The following is a 20,288-nucleotide window of genomic DNA, read 5'->3' as shown; positions in this document are numbered from 1 at the left end:
GATTTCATCATATGAACACATGTTGGGAAGAATTAACAGTGAGTGAAAAGTGCAAGACGCGTGGGATCAATTTTGGTTGTATGTTAATTTAAACTTAAATTAGCTTTTTTTCTGTTTCTTAGTTTTATATGTTTTCCTGTCATGGGATGGCTGTGTAAATATGCTGTGCTGTATCTGCTCTATGATATGTTGTGCTGCTTTGTAAAATGAGAATAAATAATAATAAACATTTGAATTACAAAAAGAAATTGCCCTTTTACATGTGTTTTCTATTGTCCATTGTAATTTGTACTCCACATCCTGGCTACTGATTGGTGGCCTGTGTATAACTCTCATTAGTGTGTTCCTACCTTGAAATTTCTTAACTCTACCCACAGGATTCTACATTTTCCAATCCTATGTCACCTCTTTCTGAGGATTTGTTTCAATTTTTACCAACAGAGCCAACCCACCCCCTCTGCCTACCTGCCTATCCTTTCAATATAATGTGACCTTGGATGTTAAGCTATCAACTATGACCTTCTTTCAGCTACAACTCAGTGATGCACACAACATCATACCTGCCAGTCTCTAAGCGTGCTACAAGATCATCTACTTATTCTGTACACCTTATTCATTCAAATATAACACCTGCTTTGGCCTCCATGTTGCATTTCAACTCATCCACTGAGTGAAATTTTGCCCTCTCATCTGCTTGTCCTTTTTCACTACACATTAACTTGAATACCAACTTGCCCATCCTCAGCACTATCACTGTGGTTTCATTCCCCCTGTCAAATTAGTTTAAATCCTCCCCAACAACTCTAGCAAACCCAGGCACAAGCATATTGGCCCCCTTGGGTTCAAGTGTAACTCGTCCTTTTTGTACAGGTCATACCTTCCCTTGAAAATATCCCAGTGATCCAAAAACCTGAAACCCTGGCCCTGCATCAATTCTTCAGCCACACATTCATCTGTCAAACCACTCTCTTCTTACTGTCACTACTGTGTGGCAGAGCAATCCAGAGATGACTGCCCTGGAAGTCCTGCTTTTCAGCTTTCTGTCTAAATCCCTAAGTTTTCTCTTCAGGACTTTCTTCTTTTCTCTACCTGCTGCTTATCATTAGTACCGATATTTACCACAACTTCTGGGTGCTTCCTCTCTCCCTATAGAATGTGACGGATCTGATCTGAAACATCCCTGACTCTGGCACCTGGTATGCAACATACCATCCAGGTGTCTCTTTTACGTCCACACAATCTCCTGTCAGCTGCTCTAACTATGGAATCCCCTATCAGTACTGCGCTCCTGTTTTCTCCCCTCCTCTTCTGAGCCACAGAGCCAGACTCAGTGCCAGTGACCTGACCGCTAGGTCATTTTCCCCCCACCCCAACAGCATCCAAAGCAGTACACCTGTTGTTAAGGGGACCGGCCACAGGGCTACTCTGCCTATCCACTTTCCCACTCTTGCTAGTCAACCTGTTAGCAGTGATTGCCTGTCCTGCACCTTTGGTTTAACTACCTCCCTATATGTCTTATGGATAAGTTGCTAGAATGGTGCATGCCAAGAAGATCTTCTGTCATCTATTTTTATTTCTTTTGATAAACATATTCCTTTCTGAACATTTAAAATGCTTGTGATCAACAAGAATATAGAGCCCTACTTAGTGTAACAGACAGCCCATTTAGAATAAACTTATTATCAGAGTATGCACTGTATATGTCACCATATACAATCCTGAAATTCATTTTCTTGTGGACATTGTCAGTAGAACAAAGAAATACAATAAAATAAATAAAAATAGACACAAAAACTGATAAGCAACTAATGAGCAATGGAAGACAAACTGTGCAAATAAATAAGTTGATAGACAGATAAACAAACAAATAAACAAAACAAATAAATACTGAGAAGATGTGTTGTAGAGTCTTTGAAAGTGAGCCCATGGTTTGTTTTCACTTAACAATTCACTGCTGAGGTCAATGACATTATCTACACTGGTTCAGGAGCTGAATGTTCCTGAAGCTGTTGGTATGGGATATAATCCATCTGTACCTCCTTCTCTGGCAGCAGCAAAAAGAGAGAATGGCCTGGATGCTAGAGGTCCTTGATATTGGATGCTGCTTTGTCATGCCAGAGCCCTTGCAGAGGTTCTCAATAGTGGGTAGGTCTTCTCCTGTGATGGATGGGGCTGTATTCATCTCATTTTGCTGGCTTTTCCATTGGTTACAGTACTAAAATCACACTAACACTTAAATAGAATAGAAAATCTGTTGATAGTAATCTAAAGAAAAGCTACATTATAAGAAATTAAGAATCAGACCATAATGTGTTTTGTTCCACTTGGCTGAAAGAAATGTTTGCTTTGAAATGTTAACAAAATCATCAAGAAAGCTTTTTTTGTAGGGTGGCAACTGCCAATGAAGACATCCAGGTTGAAGCAATATCACATAATACATCACTGACTTTGATGTGAAATAGACACTGAAGGGACTGTTTTCTTTGGAGAATATTGTGCCCTTCAACTGAAATCTCTTTAAGCACAGCAACAAGTGCTACATGTCAGATTCATAAAGAGTCCCAGAGGTTTTTCTCATGGTGTGTCACATCCTTTGAGGCACAAGAGGCCACCAGCTGACAGTCAGATGATGAAGAAATTTATCTGCAAGTTGCGGTGCGTACGTTGATGTAACAATAAGAAAGACTCAATAATGAAGGACATTCAGTCAGTGCTGCACTGTCAGATGAAACCTGCAACTGAAGACTTGTGCTCATGGGAAATAACATTTGAAAAAAGACTCACTGGAAGTTCAAAGAATGGAATTTAATTTCACAATAAATGATTTCACACAAAAGAAATCCTTATATTCAGATGGTTGCGCTGACATATATGCTTCTGAGTTGGCGCATGCAAAAGAAGAAACTTTTTCTTACTTCATTTTTGTAACTAAACTTTAATAGAAAATATATTCAACACAGTGTTGGAAGATTTTTTTCTAGGAAACGATTCTCCTTTTCCAAGCTTGTCACTTATAAACAGATGGCCCATTTTCTATCTGTTTTGCAAAAGCTCTATTTTTTTATTGAAAACAGCAAGTCATTTGACATGGAAATACATTTTCCCGAATTGAAAAGTATCTAGCATATCCCAGTCAGGCAATCTGCAGTGAATCATGCATGCTAAGATTTGTTACAAGTTTCTATTTCAGCAAACGTTCCTTGATATCTTGATCATCTGATGCATAATTACCTCAGAGTACTCAAGAAAGACAATATGCTTCAGTGACTATCTTGTTAGCAGGCATTGAATTATTTTTATTTTGTGTGGTGTCTGCCATAAGGAGGTAATAACGTTGGGACTGTCCAATGTCTATATACTTTCACATTCATCTGGATAAATTTAAACTGTCACCACATTGAAGATGCAAGTTACTCTCTTTAATAATGAGTTAGAATTGTTCTTTTGAATCTAAAGATAGCATGTTATTTTTAACTGTAAGACTGAGATAGTGGGCCTTTACATTGAATCATAGTCATAGAGCACCACAGCACAGAATCAGGCCCTTCAGCCCATCTAGTCCATATCAAACTTTTATTCTGCCTAGTCTAATTGACTTGCACCTGCATTCAGGAACAACTTCTTCCTCTCTGCCATCAGATTTCTGAATGGACATTAAATGCATAAACACTACCTCACTACAGTTTTTTTCTCTTTTTACACTACCTATTTAATTTAACTTTTTTAAAAACATGCATATATACTTATTACTGTAATTTGGTTTTTATTATTACGTATTGTGTTGTGCTGCTGCTGAATAACAACAAATTTCACCATATATGCCAGTGATCCGAAAGCTAACTCTGATTTTGATTCTGATTCTGACAATCCCATCCCATTCATGTACTTTTCCAAATTCTCAGCACCCTCTGGTTGAAGAAGCTTCCCGACATTTTCCTCTTCAATATTTCATCTTTCATCCTTAACACAGTATCTCTAGTTCTTGTCTCACCCAGCCTTCGTGGAAAAAGCCTGCTTGCATTTACCTTATCTGTATCCTTTATAATTTTATATTCCTCTATTAAATCTCACTTCATTCTCCTCCATTCCCAGGAATAAAGTCCTAACTCATTGAAACCTTTCCCCATAATTCAAGTCTTGGCAACATCCCTGTAAATTTTTTTTTGCTCTCTGTCAATTTTACTGATATCTATCCTATAGGTACAGTACTGTGCAAAAGTCTTAGGCACATATATGTAGCTAGGATGATTAAGACTTTTGCACAATACTAATTTTCTGTATTGCACTTGTCCTACTGCTGCTGCTGTAAAAAAAAATGACATGAGTGATGACAAACCCAATTCTGATATGGGTCTCTATTGTGGACTGAGAGTGGGAAGGGAGCAGGGAAAAGGGAATTATGGTTGGGAAAAGGGGGAAGGGAGAGGGGAGGGAGTGGGAAGCACCAGAGAGGCATTCTGTAATTATCAATAAACCAATTGTTTGGAATCAAACATCCTTGCCTGGTGTCTCAGGGCTGGGTATGCCTGCACCCGAGCCACCCCAGTCCCTGTCACTCCTTCTTTGCTACCTGTCTGACACCCCTCTATGATGCTCCACCCTCATCATTGTCAATATCCTTTGCTCCCACCAGATTTACAGACTGGCTGTCTGCTCCACTTTGCCAAATGATGTGCCAAAGTCTCAGGAATCCTAGCTCTATATATATATGTACTTAAGACTTCTGCACAGTTCTGTAGGTGACTAGAACTGCACATTATACTCCAAATTAGACTTCATTAATGTCTTACACAACTTTCCAATGATTTCCAAAAAAACATCCCAATTCCTGTACACAGTATGTTGATTTATGAATCAGCATTTGGTTACAATGTAGATACAATTTGTCTTTGAAGCATAAGGCCAAATTGACACCAGAATGTTCTGATTTCCAGTGGCTCATGCTCCCATGCAGTTTCATAGTCAATTTCTGCCTTGACATCCGACCTACACAAAGTGGCCACTGTGTGTACGTCCGTGGTCTTCTGTTGCTGTTCGCCATCAACTTCAAGGTTTGAAATGTTGTGCATTCAGGGATGCTATTCCGCACACCACTGGTGTAATGTGTATTTATTTAGGTTACTGTCACATTTTTGTCAGCTTGAAACAATCTGACCATTCTCTTTTGACTTCTCTCATTAACAAGGTGTTATTGCCCACAGAATTGCCATTCACTGGGTGCTTTTCTTTTCATACGATTCTCTGTAAACTCCAGGGATTACTGAGCGTGAAAATCACAAGAGATCAGCAGTTTCTTTAATACCCAAATCATTTCATGCGGCGCCAATAAACATTCCACAGTCAAAGTCACTTCAATCACGTTTCTTCCCCATTCAGATGCTTGGTCTGAAAAACAACTGAACCTCTTAATCATAACATAGAAAAAACCTACAGCACAATACAGGCTCTTTGGCCCACAAAGCTGTCTGCATGCTTTTATGTATTGAGTTGCTGTCACATGATTGGCTGATTATATATTTTCATCAAAGATGAGGTGTACAGCTGTACCCAATAAAATGGTTAATCGGTGTTTATATCACTGTAGCATACTTGGTAATGAAGACTAGTGGTAACCTAGTCAAATGAATTAATATCATTTATTTAAACCATCATCGGAAATTAATGCCAAGTCAAAGCTTTGTGTCCTGACAACAGACTTACAGTATTATTCCACTTTAATGAGATCTTGAGCTCACCTTATAAAGCTTTCAAATAAATCAGATAACATTCTGGAGATATAATGATCTTCATTATTAAGGACAGTCATCACCCAGGACCTACTCTCTTCTTATTACTAACATCAGAGAGGAGGTACAGAAACTTGAAGACACACACTCAACATTTTAGAAACATCTTCTTCCCCTCCACCTTTAGAGTTCTGATCGGACAATGAACATCCCATGAACAATATCTCGCTATTTTTTGCTCTCCTTTCCACTACTTATTTAACTTAAATTTCTTAATGTATATTTCTTATTTAAATATATATTATTTTAATGTATTGCACTGTACTGTTGATGCAAAACAATAAATGTCACGATATTGAGCTTAATTTTGATTCAGATTCGGATTATTGGCATTAATTTGAGGCAACACTCTCAGTGGCCACTTCATTAGGTATCCCCTGTACCCAATAAAATGACCATTGGGTGTTTGTTCATGGTTTTCTTCTGCAGTAGCCCATCCCCTTCAAGGTTCAACATGTGCATTCAGAAACTTTCTGCACACCGTGTCTGGCTACTTGAGCGACTTTTGCCTTTCTGTCAACTTGATTCAGTCGGGCAACTCTTCTGTGACCTCTTTCATTAACAAGGCATGTCGCCTATACAACTAGCATTCACTGGACGATTTTTTTTTTGATTTCATATCTTCTCTGCATACTCCAGAGAATGATGTGCTTGAGAATTCCATGAAATCAGTAATTTCTAAGAAACTCAAATAAACTCCACCTGGCTCCATGGTCAAAATCACTCAGATCACATTTCTGTTCCATTCTGCTGTTTGGTATGAACAACAATTCAAACTCTTGACCGTTCCAGCATGCTTTTATGCGTTGACTTTCTGCCACATGATTGGCGGATGAGATTTTTGCACTGAGCAGGTGTACAGGTGTATCTAACAAAGTATCCACTGAATATAAAACTGTTCAGATTATTTGATTTGTAGTTCTGTAACCACACATTTACACAACTCTCTCCAGGGTAAAATAACCATTTTCTACAGAGCTCTGTAATCCCTGGGAATTTGGACAATGTTGCCCTTTAATATTTTTTAAAATAATTTTGAAATGTTTAAGTAGTTAATTAAGAAACACTTCTCTTTTCTGGCTTTATCTTTATGTCTTAAATCTTTAGCATTAACTCACATGAGTCAAGTTGCATGTCTAGCTGGGTTGCCAATATTTGTAGGAATTCTCACTAAACCTTTGAAGAAGTGGATACTAGACAAATGCACCTTTGAAATGCATGTGGAGACTTAGGGCCTAGGAAAGAACAGGATATTGTTTGGTTTGAGTCAAGTGCCAGAGATAATCTCACCAGCACACCACCAAACATTGGTCACTTGCCTTGCTAACAGCAGCCTATGACATCTGAATCAGCTAATCCTGGTGACTTTGACCATTGATAATTGTCCTTAGGTTGTAAAATATACAGTTTTGCTTCACTGTTCTTTTTCCAATGGTTATATGAAATTAGTGATAACATTTTCAATATTCTTCACTAAAATATACACAGAGCAAAGCACCTGTGAAAATTAGACATCAGTTTTATATATAATTATTGTTTAATTATCAAGGGGCCACCATTTGAATGGTGGGGAATGTGGCAGATAGTTTATGCGAACCACCATATGTAACACACTAACTTATCCATGTTAGGATACTTAGTTAGGGGAATTAGAAAGAAAACAGGATCTGAAATTGTTTCAGAAAGACTCTAAATAAAAACTGGTCACTCAGTACAGAATTGGTAGATCAATTGGCAAGTCTAGACATATCAAGCTTCAGTTCTATCAAATTATTTTTTACATTACTTGTGCAAAAATATGCTGTAGAATTTTTAAAACTCTTATGCTGATTACTGTATTTTATAACCGTTGTATATCATTACAAAAAATTGTGGATATAAACCAGCGCATAACAGGAAACACCTGTTTTTGGGCTAGTTTATATCCACAATTTTTTGTAATGATATAAAGCCTGTTATTGGATCCATTTACTTGTAGTGCTGTGAAGAGAAAACAGCATGCATTATCCAGGCTGTGCTCTCTTCACACTATTACAACACTGGAAAGGAGGTACAGGAGCCTTAGGCCCACACCACTGGATCAGGAACAGTTATTACCCTACAACAATCAGGCTCCTGAATCACTGAGGATAACTTCACTCTCCTCTATACTGAACTGACTCCACAATCTATGAACTCTCTTTCAAGGACTCTGCAACTCACATTCTCAGTATCATCCATTTATTATTTGCATAATTTGTCATCTTTTGCACATTGGTTGTTCGTCAGTCTTTGTTAAGTATACTTTTTCATAAATTCTACTGTGTTTCTTTATTTTCCTGTAAGTGACTGCAAAAAATGCTACTCAAGGTAGTAAATGGCAGCATATGTGTAATTGATAATAAGTTAGACCTGTGAAATAATTTTGGTAAAATATTAGTAGAGGATGTCATGCAGAGACACAGTAGTGTCCTCTCCATGTAGCGAGAGACCCTAATGTAAATCAACACCAATTTTTACTTTGCAATCGCATAAGACACGGTCTGACAGGTCACAGAGCCACTTTTTTGGATGCAATTACTGTTGCCGTCTCCAAGCTTATTTGTTTCAACAGATCAGCAGTGCTTGACACATTATTGGATGTGGATAGGAAGTTGTTTTCTCCCCCTCTGTGTTAAGAAATGTTCTTATTTAACCTTCAGCAGTGATTTAGTGAAGGTGTCAGTGAAGTCAAAAGTGGAAAAACTTTTGATCAATCAGAGCAATGAGCCTGGTGAGTAGACTTAACTTTGTTGCTTGCTTTTCTACGTAAAGGTTTTCACAAAATGCACATTTTCACAATTACAAAGTTGAATAGAGTACTTACTTGACATTCCCTTTGGTCTGTTAATGTTACGTAAACTCATGGCAGTGAATCAAGGACATAGCACATGAGATCGCCAGTTCTTGAAGTAAGAGTTACAGTTACATGCATTATAAGTGGGACTGCAATTGCACTAGTATTTTGAGTGTTGAATGATAGAATTTTCAACTTTCACACAATGAGCAAATCATAGTCATAGAATCTAGCATAGAAGTTGGCTCTTAGACATACTGACTTCACAGCCAACAATCAACCTCATTAACCATCCTATTTTATTCTCCCTGCATTTTCATTAGACCCACTTAAATCCTACAATTTCCTAACAATCTGGGTGCATCTTACAATGGTCACTATCCCATGCAAAATATTATACTTCATATAGGAGTCAAATTACTTCAACTATTTCTACACATGCCAATAAATCACTTTACCTGCAATTTATTGTTTTCGAACTTCTTGTAGAAACTGTCCATTAATAATTAGTTGGAATGCCTTCAGTGGATTAGATTTTTGTTGTGGTTCAAAGCTGTATTTTTTACAGAGCTGCAACTTGCTGGGGGTCTTTTAAACTTGAGATTAGAGGCCCTTAGGGGGGGTCTTTTAAACTTGAGATTAGAGGCCCTTAGGGGCCTAAAGGACAGAATATGGGTTGAAAAGTCAGATTCTACCTAGAACTAGAGCAATTCGACTGGTATTATCAGAGACTTTTGACGAGAATTGCATCACAGCTTGGTATGGAAACACCAATGCCCAGAAAAGCCTACAAAAAGTGCTGGATACAGCTCAGTCTATCACAGGGAAAGCTCTCTCCATGAATGACCACATCTCCAAAGTGTACTGCCACAAGAAAGTTGTATCCATCATCAAAGAGATGACCATTCAGACCATGCTATTTTCTTGCTACTATCATTGGGTAGGACGTACAGGAGCCTCAGGGTCCCACATCACCGGGTTCAAGAACTGTTATTACCTTACAACCATCAGGCTCCTGAAACTGCGTGAATAACCTCAATCACCCCAACCCTGATGTGAGTTCAGGAACTACTGAAGACTTGCATAATTTAAGCAACATGCACACGAAGTGCTGAAGGAACTCAGCAGGCCAGGTAGCATCTATGAAAAAAAGTACAATTGACGTTTTGGGCTAAAATGACAACTGTACTCTTTTCCTAGATGCTGCCTGGTCTGTTGAGTTCCTCCAGCATTTTGTTTGTGTTGCTCAGACTAACAGCATCTGCAAATTTTGTCTTGTTTGTGATTTGCACCATTTATCTCCTATTTATCTATCTTCTTGGTTGTTTGTTTGTCTTTATTTATGTGGAGTTTTTTATAAAGTTCATTGTATTTCATTGTTTTCCTGTAAATGCCCACAAGAAAATAAATCTCAGGGTAGTATATGGTGATATATGGTGACTTTCATGATAAATTTGTTTTGATTTTGACTTTGCGTATCACATGACTAGCTATGAACGTGATGTTAGGGTGTATTCCGGAGTTATGTGAATATAGCAGATATTAATTCAAGCAAGAACTATTCTTCAGTTAGAACATAGAACAGTACAGAATAGTACAGCACATTACAGGCCCTTTGACCCACAATGTTGTGCCGACCCTCAAACCCTGCCTCCCATGTAACCCTCCACCTTAAATTCCTCCATATACCTGTCTAATAGTCTCTTAAACTTCACTAGTGTATCTGCCTCCACCACTGACTCAGGCAGTGCATTCCACACACCAACCACTCTCTGAGTGAAAAACCTTCCTCTAATGTCCTCCTTGAACTTCCCTCCCCTTACCTTAAAGCCATGTCCTCTTGTACTGAGCAGTAGTGCCCTGGGGAAGAGGTGCTGGCTGTCCACTCTGTCTATTCCTTTTAATATCTTGTACACCTCTATCATGTCACCTCTCATCCTCCTTCTCTCCAAAGAGTAAAGCCCTAGCTCCCTTAATCTCTGATCATAATGCATACTGTCTAAATCAGGCAGCATCCTGGTAAATCTCCTCTGTACCCTTTCCAATGCTTCCACATCTTTCCTATACTGAGGTGACCAGAACTGGACACAGTACTCCAAGTGTGGCCTAACTAGAGTTTTATAGAGCTGCATCATTACATTGCGTCTCTTAAACTCTATCCCTCCACTTATGAAAGCTAACACCCCATAAGCTTTCTAAACTATCCTATCTACCTGTGAGGCAACTTACAGGGATCTGTGGACATGTACCCCCAGATCACTCTGCTCATCCACACTACTAAGTATCCTGCCATTTACTTTATACTCTGCCTTGGAGTTTGTCCTTCCAAAGTGTACCACCTCACACTTCTCCAGGTTGAACTCCATCTGCCAATTCTCAGCCCACTTTTGCATCCTATCAATGTTTCTCTGCAATCTTTGATAATCCTCTACACTACCTACAACACCACCAAACTTTGTGTCATCTGCAAACTTGCCAACCCACCCTTTTACCACCTTATCCAGGTCGTTAATAAAAATCACAAAAAGTAGATGTCCCAGAACAGATCCTTGTGGGACACCACTAGTCACAACCCTCCAATCTGAATGTACTCCCTCCACCACAACCCTCTGCCTTTTCTGAATCCACCTGGCCAAACTTCCCTGGATCCCATGCCTTCTAACTTTCTGAATAAGCCTACTGTGTGGAAACTTGTCAAGTGCCTTACTAAAATCCATGTAGATCACATCCACTGCACTACCTTCATCTATATGCCTGGTCACCTCCTCAAAGAAATCTATCAAGCTTGTTAGGCATGATCTGCCCTTCACAAAGCCATGCTGACTGTACCTGATCAGACCATGATTCTCTAAATGCCCTTAGATCCTATCTCTAAGAATCTTTTCCAACTTCTTTCCCACCACAGGCGTGAGGCTCACTGCTCTACAATTACCTGGAATATCCCTACTACCTTTTGTGAACAAGGGGACAACATTTGCCTCCCTCCAATCCTCCAGTATCATTTCCATGGACAACGAGGACATAAAGATCCTAGCCATAGGTTCAGTAATCTCTTCCCTTGCTTCGTGGAGCAGCCTTGGGAATATTCCTTCAGGCCCCGGGGACTTATCCATCCTAATGTATTTTAAGAACTCCAACACCTCCTCTTCCTTAATATCAACATGCTCCAGAATATCAACCTCACTCATATTGTTCTCACCATCATCAAGTTCCCTCTCAGTGTTGAACACCGAAGAGAAGTATTCATTGACGACCTCGCTCACTTCCACAGCCTCCAGGCACATCTTCCCACTTTTATCTCTAATCAGTCCTACCTTCACACCTGTCATTCTTTTATTCTTCACGTAATTGAAGAATGCCTTGGGGTTTTCCTTTACCCTACTTGCCAAGGCCTTCTCATACCCCCTTCTTGCTCTTCTCAGCCCCTTCTTAAGCTCTTTTCTCGCTGCCCTATATATCTCAATAGACCCATCTGATCCTTGCTTCCTAAACCTCATGTATGCTGCCTTCTTCCACCTGACTAAATTTTCCACTTCACTTGTCACCCATGATTCCTTCACCCTACCATTCTTTATCTTCCTCACCGGGATAAATTTATCCCTAACATCCTGCAAGAGATCCTTAAACATCAACCACATGTCCATAGTACATTTCCCTGCAAAAATATCATCCCAGTTCTCACCAGCAAGTTTTAGCCTGATAGCCTCATAGTTTGCCCTTCCCCAATTAAAAATGTTCCTGTCCTCTCTGATTCTATCTTTTTCCATGATAATGCTAAACGTCAGGGAGCGGTGATCACTGTCCCCCAGATGCTTACCCACTGACAGATCTGTGACCAGACTCGGTTTGTTACCTAATACTAGATCTAATATGGCATTCCCCCTAGTCGGCCTGTCAACATACTGTGACAGGAATCCATCCTGGACACACTTAACAAACTCTGCCCCATCTAAACCCTCGGAACTAATCAAGTGCCAATCAATATTAGGGAAGTTAAAGTCACCCATGATAACAACCCTGTTATTTTTGCACCTTTCCAATATCTGTCTCCCAATCTGCTCCTCGGTATCTCTGGGGCTACCAGGGGGTCTATAGAATACCCCCAGTAGAGTAACTGCTCCCTTCCTGTTCCTGGCTTCCACACATACTGACTTAAAAGAGGATCCTGCTACATTATCCACCCTTTCTGCAGCTGTAATAGCATCCCTGACCAGTAATGCCACCCTTCCTCCCCTTTCCCCCCCCCCCCCTCTATCCCTTTTAAAGAACTCAAATCCAGGAATATTGAGAATCCATTCCTGCCCTGGTGCCAGCCAAGTCTCCGTAATGGCCACTACATCATAATTCCATGTATGTATCCAAGCTGTCAGTTTATCACCTTTGTTCCTGATGCTTCTTGCATTGAAGTACACACACTTTAGCCCTTCTACCTTACTACCTTTACACCCTTTATTCTGCTTCTCTTTCAAAGCCTCTTTATATGTTAGATCTGGCTTTACCCTATGCATTTCTTTCACTGCTCTATTGCTCTGGGTCCCATCCCCCTTGCAAATTAGTTTAAACCCCCCAAACCATACTAGCAAACCTACCAGCAAGGATATTGCTCCCCCTCGTGTTCAGGTGCAACCCATCCAATCTGTACAGTTCTTATTGCAAATTGCAAGGAGTAACTTAAAGTTAAAACTGGCCCACAGACAAAGAAATTGCATATCCATCAGTCAAATGTTAAGACAATGGGGGTTGTGTTAATTGGCCTGCATCAACAATGGGTTTAAGGAATTGGCACACTGCATCAACTATGGGTTTAAGGATATGTAAGTAAGTTCAGGAAAGTGTCGCAGCCAAGGTATTTGAACATTCAGAAGTGTTTTCTACTGTAGAGATGCAATTCAAAGGAAGCATTGTCAACCGAAACTATTGAAGTAAACAATGTGATTGTAACTATCGAAGCTGTATTGATTCACCTGCTGTTATGCTTGATCTGAAGGCTATAAAAATGTGATGTACATTTTTGGGTTTGTGAGCTTCTATCAAGAATATTTCCAAGAGAATGCCTGCTTGCTGTGATGAATGAAGACTTTTATAACACAAACCTTAGTGCCTCCCTGGTAACATAGATCACAGTCACAACACATTGAATGCTTCCTCCAACCACCTCTTCCTATTGAATTCTAAAAGTTATCCCCTCACACTATCTGGATTCTCTCCAAAGTTTTCAAGTCTGTCATGACAGTGTTGAATCTCTCTCATCAGACTTGGGATATACTCTATGGATTGTCATTGGTAATTTATTATCTTCTGTGACATTCTTCCAGGAGCTGCAGTAATCTGGAACTGCTTTGATGTTGTTTGTATATATTCACATCTATATCAAAATAAACTAATAATAAAAAAATCATAAGGATAAAATGTGCAATGCTTTCTCATTCACAGTCAATGTTTTAAGTAACGTTTTGTTACTTTCCATTAAATCAATAGCACTATTGCCACTTATACAGTCCCATGGGATAGTGCACTACTGCAGACCAAAGTGCATTATTCACCAAGGAGATGATGTTCCTGCAGCTCTTGATGTTTGTCTCTGAATGTGCCCCCTGGATCAGGAGTCCTCCATTACTCTCGGGATGAACCATGACACAGGCCCTTGCACCTTTTTCCGTGTTCTGTTCATTCAGTCTAAGCCATTTTTCTGCAAATACAATGCTGTCTTCTTCCTAGTATTGAAATGTTAAATTCTGGAGGACCTAGGTTTAAAGTGTGAGGGGAAAAGTTTAAAGCAGAAGTACAAGGCAAGTTTTTTTACACAGAGGCTGGGAAGTGCCTGGATGGTGACGTCATTGCAAGTGGTGGAAGCGGACGTTATGGATGATGTTTAAATAGTATTTAGACAGCTACGTGAATATGCATGGAGGGATATGGAGCAGCCAGGTAGCATTAGTTCAATTTGGCTCCAAAGTCATCTATTTCTGAATGGACAGTGACCCATGAACACTGCCTTACTATTTTTGCTCCCTCCTTGTACTACTTATTTTAAAGAAATACTACGTATATTTATTACATAATATAAATATACTGCATTCCTCTGTACACCACAGCTCCAAACTGCTAATTAAAGTTGCTGACAACACTACACTCATTGGCCTTATCTCAAATAATAATGCGGCAGCCAACACAGAAGAAGTCATCACTCTGATACAGTGGTGTGAATGAAACAATCACTCCCTCAATGTTGCAAAAACAAAGGAGCTGGTTGTGGACTACAGGAGGAATGGAGACAGGCTAACTCCTATTGACGTCAATGGATCTGGGGTTGAGAGGATGAACAGCTTTAAATTCCTCAGCATACACATCACTGAGGACCTCAGGTGGTCTGTACATACCAGCTGTTTGGTGAAAAAAACACAACAGCGGCTTTTCACCTCAGGTCATTGAAGAAGTTTGGTATGGGCTGCTAAATCCTAAGGACTTTCTACAGCGTCCCAATTGAGAGCATCCTGACTGGCTGCATCACTGCCTGGTATGATATCTGTACTTCCCTCAATCAGAGGACTCTGCAGAGAATGGTGCGGACAGCCCAGCACATCTGTAGATGTGAACATCCCACTATTCAGGACATTTACAGAGACAGGTGCGTATGAAGGGGTTGAAAGATCACTGGGTACTCAAGTTACACCAACCACAAACTGGCCCAGCTGCTACCATCTGGGAAGCGGCACTGCAGCATAAAATTATTATGATTGCACATTGCATATTTAGACGGAGACGTAACATGAAGATTTTTATTCCTCATATATGTGAAGGATGTAAGAAATAAAGTCAATTCAAGTCTTATTGTATTTTATCTATTTGTTACACTGTGCTTACTTACTTACTGCCTGTTACACTGCTACTGCTTAGAGCAGCAATGAAATTCCCCCATCTCTGCTGTCATTGGCTGTCTTCTCTATTGCACCCCAGGTGTGGTTTAGAGTCATCATTTCTGCCTCTACAGTACAGTACCAAGTTGTCTTTGATCTCTCATGTTTCCGCAGCCCTTCAGGGGTCTAATGGCTGGGATGCATGAGTCAGAACTGCTGAGCCTGTGGCGAGAGTTGGAGGAGCCAGAGAAGAAGCTGATCTTTCGATTGCAGGAGGCTGAAGAGACTGCAGGAGCAGTACAGGCCACCTGTTTCAGTTTGGAGAAGATCAAACAGCGGCTACCAATCGCAGAAATGAGGAAGAATACAGATCCGATGGATTCACATTTTCTTGGAAATATAATTAATACACCTGTTAGGGCATATTCTGGAGTTATGCAATGTAGCAAAAATATTAATTTCAACAGCAACCAGTCTTCAGATCTGAATGTGTATTGTAGATTGAATTTAAAATGCAGCTCAGAACAATGGTCTTCCTGGAGACTGGGGTTGATTGCAAACCAGGGAATAGCCATTCAACTGAGATGTTTGCATATGCATGAGTGCAACTAGAGATAACACTCGTTTTGGATGTGTTGCTGTGAATATCCGGAGGTATTTGAAATTATGTGCAACTCAAAGGAAGCATTATGTAACAATAGGAATTGTTCTGTTATTACCTTTTTTCTTTAATATATAACATATGATGTAATATTGGGTCAGCAGGCATTTTCTTCTAAGAGTGTCTCGAATATGATGCCTGCTTGTCTGGCAGAATAAAGACTTCTACACCCACCAGCTTCAGTATCTCTCTGGTGACTTTGTTCACAGTTCACAGTCACAACACACCAATTTAATGGTACTCTCTAAGGTAAGTGTGGATCTGGACACTTACAAATAGCTTCAACAAAAAAATCAATATACATGGTCTATAAAAGATAGGTTATAATTGTGAAGCAAAATGAAAACACTCATACACTTAGAGGGTGACAGGTTGGTGAAATAAAGCTGGTGAGGTTTTGTTGGTTGGTGTCACAGCATTCATAGACTTATAATTTCCACTTAAGCATCAAAGTAAAGTGTTTCAGCTGGTATCATTGGCACCTTATCCTGAAAGTAACATAGAACAGTACAGCATGGGAAGAGTATGTTTTGGTGTTTATGTCAAACACAATGCCAAATTAAACTAAATCTAAGCTAAATTTCTGTACGTGATCCAATTTGCTCCATTCCCTGAATACCCATGAGTCTATCCAAAAGATTCTTAAATGCATACCTGCTTCTGCCACTACCCCTCGTAGCCTGATCCAGACACCCAACATTTTCAGTGTAAGAAACTTGCCATACACGTTTCATTTAAACATTCTCCCTTTCACCTTAAATGCTTGTTCCCTGGTATTGAATATCTTAAAACTGAAAAAAAAAGATTGTTGCTGTCCTCCTGTTTTTCTTAATTTTATAAACTTCCAGCAGGTCTCCCCTCAGCCTCGGCTCCTCCAGGGAAAACAAGCCAAATATGTCCGACCCTTACTTATATCTCAAAACCGCCAGTCACTATGCTAGTGAATCTCAACTCTACCCTTTTCAAAAACCTTATATCCTTTCTGTAATGGGGCAATAGAATGACATACAATACCCTAAGTATGGTCCAACTGAACTTTTATGGAAACCCTATAAGATTTATTACTGCAGTAGGCCAGCCAGCACCTATAGGAAGAAGCAATGTCAACGTTTTGGGCCGAGACCCTTCATCAGGACTAACTGAAAGGAAAGACATTAAGAAATTTGAAAGTAGGAGGGGAAGGGGGAAATGCAAAATGATAGGAGAAGACCAGAGAGGGTGGGGTGAAGCTAAGAGCTGGAAAGGTGCTTGGCAAAAGGGATACAGAGCTGGAGAAGGGAAAGGATCATGGGACGGGAAACCTAGGGAGAAAGAAAGGGGGAGGGGAGCACCAGAGGGAGATGGAGAAGAGGCAGAGTGATGGGCAGAGAGAGAGAAAAAAAAAGGGGAGGGGGAAAAATAATCTCTCCCACTTCCTCCAAACTAAAGGTGTAGCCACAGGCACCTGCATGGGTCCTAGCTATGCCTGTCTTTTTGTCGACCATGTGGAGCAATCTATGTTCCAAGCCTACACCGGTATCTGTCCTCCACTTTTCTTGCATTATATCGACGACTGCATCGGCACTGCTTCCTGCACACATGCTGAGCTCATCGACTTCATTAACTTCACCAACTTTCACCCCACCCTCAAATTCACCTGGTCTATTTCCAACATCTCTCTCACCTTTCTAGATCTCTTTCTATCTCTGGAGACAGCCTATCCACCAATGTCTACTACAAACCTACTAACTCCCACAGCTACCTAGACTATTCTTCCTCCCACCCTGTCTCCTGCAAAAATGCTATCCCTTTCTCTCAATTCCTCCACCTCCGCAGCATCTGCTCTCAGGATGAGGCCTTTTATTCTAGGACAAAGGAGATGTCTCCTTTTATAAAGAAAGGGGCTTCCCTTCATCCACTATCAACTCTGCCCTCCATCGCGTCTCCCGTATTTCACGCATCTCTGCCCTCACCCCATCCCTCCGCCAGCCCACCAGGGATAGAGTCCCCCTGGTCCTCACCTATCACTCTACTAACCTACAGATCCAACGTATAATCCTTCGTAACTTCCGCCACCTCCTACGTGAAACTACCACCAGCCACATCTTCCCCTCCCCTCCCCCGGTTTTCCATAGAGATTGCTCCCTACACGACTCCCTTGTCCATTCATCCCCCCCTCCCTCCGGGCACTTATCCCTGCAAACGGAAGAAGTGCTACACCTGCCCCCACACTTCCTCCCTCACCACCATCCCAAGCCCCCGACAGTCCTTTCAGGTGAGGCACCACTTCACCTGCAAGTCAGCTGGGGTGATATACTGTATCTGGTGCTCCCGATGTGGCCATTTATACATTGGGAAGACCCGCCGCAGACTGGGAGACCGTTTCGCCGAACACCAGCGCTCAGTCCTCCAGCAGTAGTGGGATCTCCCTGTGGCCACACACTTCAATTCCACAGACCACTCCCACTCCGACATGTCTGTCTATGGCCTCCTCTACTGTCAAGATGAGGCTACACACAGGTCAATGGGGCAATACCTTATCTCCCGCCTAAGTAGCCTCCTACCTGCCGGCATGAACATCCAACTCACAGACCTCCGTTGATACCCCTGCCCCCCCCCCCCTTACCCCCATCCCTATCTATTATTTTAGTCTGGTTCTCTTTCTCTCTCTTTTTTCCCCTCTCACTATAATCCCCCTCAGCTCTTTCTCTTTTATTTCCCATAATTCCCCACCTTCCCCTAGCCCATTTCCCTCCAGTCTATCAATTCACAGCTCTCTACTTCATCCCTCCCCCCAGTTCTTATCCCCTCTCCACAATCCCATGTTACTTCACTCCTGATGAAGGTTTTCGGCCCGAAACGTCGTCACTACCTCTGCTTCGGCAGCACATATACTAAAATTGGAACGATACAGAGAAGATTAGCATGGCCCCTGCGCAAGGATGACACGCAAATTTGTGAAGCGTCCCATAGATGCTGTCTGGCCTGCTGAGTTCTGCCAGCATTTTGTGTTTATATTTTCTAAATATATCAGGGATGGGGTAAGAAGGGGAGGAGGGGCATTAACAGAAGTTAGAGAAGTCAATGTTCATGCCATCAGGTTGGAGGCTACCCAGATGGAATATAAGGTGTTGTTCCTCCAACCTGAGTGTGGCTTCATCTTGACAGTAGAGGAGGCCATGGATAGACATAACAGAATGGCCTCCTCTACTGTCCCATGCTGAATGCTGTGTTCCGCCAGCATTCTGTGTGTTGCTTGAGTCTCCAGCATCTGCAGATTTCTTTGTGTAAGATTTATTACTCTTATACTCAATGAAATAATGAAGGCTAGAATACCATATAGCTTCTTTACCCCACCATAGAACCATGAAACATTACAGCATAGAAACAGGCCCTTCAGCCCTTCTTGGCTGTGCCGAACCATTTCTCTGTCTAGTCCCACTGACCTACACCTGGGCCATATCCCTCCAGACACCTCTCATCCATGTACTTGTCCAAGTTTTTCCTAAATGTTAAAAGTGAGCCCGCATTTACCACTTCAACTGGCAGCTCATTCCACACTCCCACCACTCTCTGTGTGAAGAAACTCCCCCTAATGTTCCCTTTAAATCTTTCCCCCTTCATCCTTAACCCATGTCCTCTGGTTTTTTTCTCCCCTAGCCTCAGTGGAAAAAGCCTGCTTGCATTCACTCTATCTATACCCATCATAATTTTTTATACCTCTATCAAATCTACCCTCATTCTTCTACGCTCTAGGAAATACAGTCCTAACCTATTCAACCTTTCACTGTGACCCTGTTTCTCAAGTCCCAGCAACATCCTTATAAACTGTCTCTGCACTCTTTCAACCTTATTAATATCCTTCCTGTAATTTGGTGACCATCTATATGTACCCAAGATCCCACTGTTCAATTAATCTATTAAAAGTTCCTGTCCTTAGTCCTGTCCTATGGTCTTTTGCCTTACATTCAACCTCTCAAAGTGCAGTACTTCACACTTACTTGATTAAGTGCCAACTGCAATTTCTCTGCCCATATTTGTAATTAACATATATCCTTGACAACCTTCTTCACTGTCCAATTTCCAACAATCTCTATCATCTGCAGACATACTGACCCACTCAGCTACATTTTTATTCATGTCATCTATAGATATAGTAAGCAATAGAAGTCCCTGTGGAACACCAGTGG

At 40.9% G+C, this 20,288-nt stretch overlaps 1 non-coding gene across 1 annotated transcript; it reads left to right on the top strand.

The window, feature by feature from the left end:
• Nucleotides 1-18,972: 18,972 nt before the first annotated feature.
• On the top strand, nt 18,973-19,075 carry LOC132402570 (U6 spliceosomal RNA). Its single transcript, XR_009514953.1, has one exon. It is a non-coding gene; the product is annotated as a U6 spliceosomal RNA (small nuclear RNA).
• Nucleotides 19,076-20,288: the final 1,213 nt, after the last annotated feature.

The sequence above is a fragment of the Hypanus sabinus genome, chromosome 1, assembly GCF_030144855.1.
Source record: "Hypanus sabinus isolate sHypSab1 chromosome 1, sHypSab1.hap1, whole genome shotgun sequence".
NCBI lineage: Eukaryota > Metazoa > Chordata > Chondrichthyes > Myliobatiformes > Dasyatidae > Hypanus > Hypanus sabinus.
This window is presented reverse-complemented; position numbering and strand designations above follow the sequence as displayed.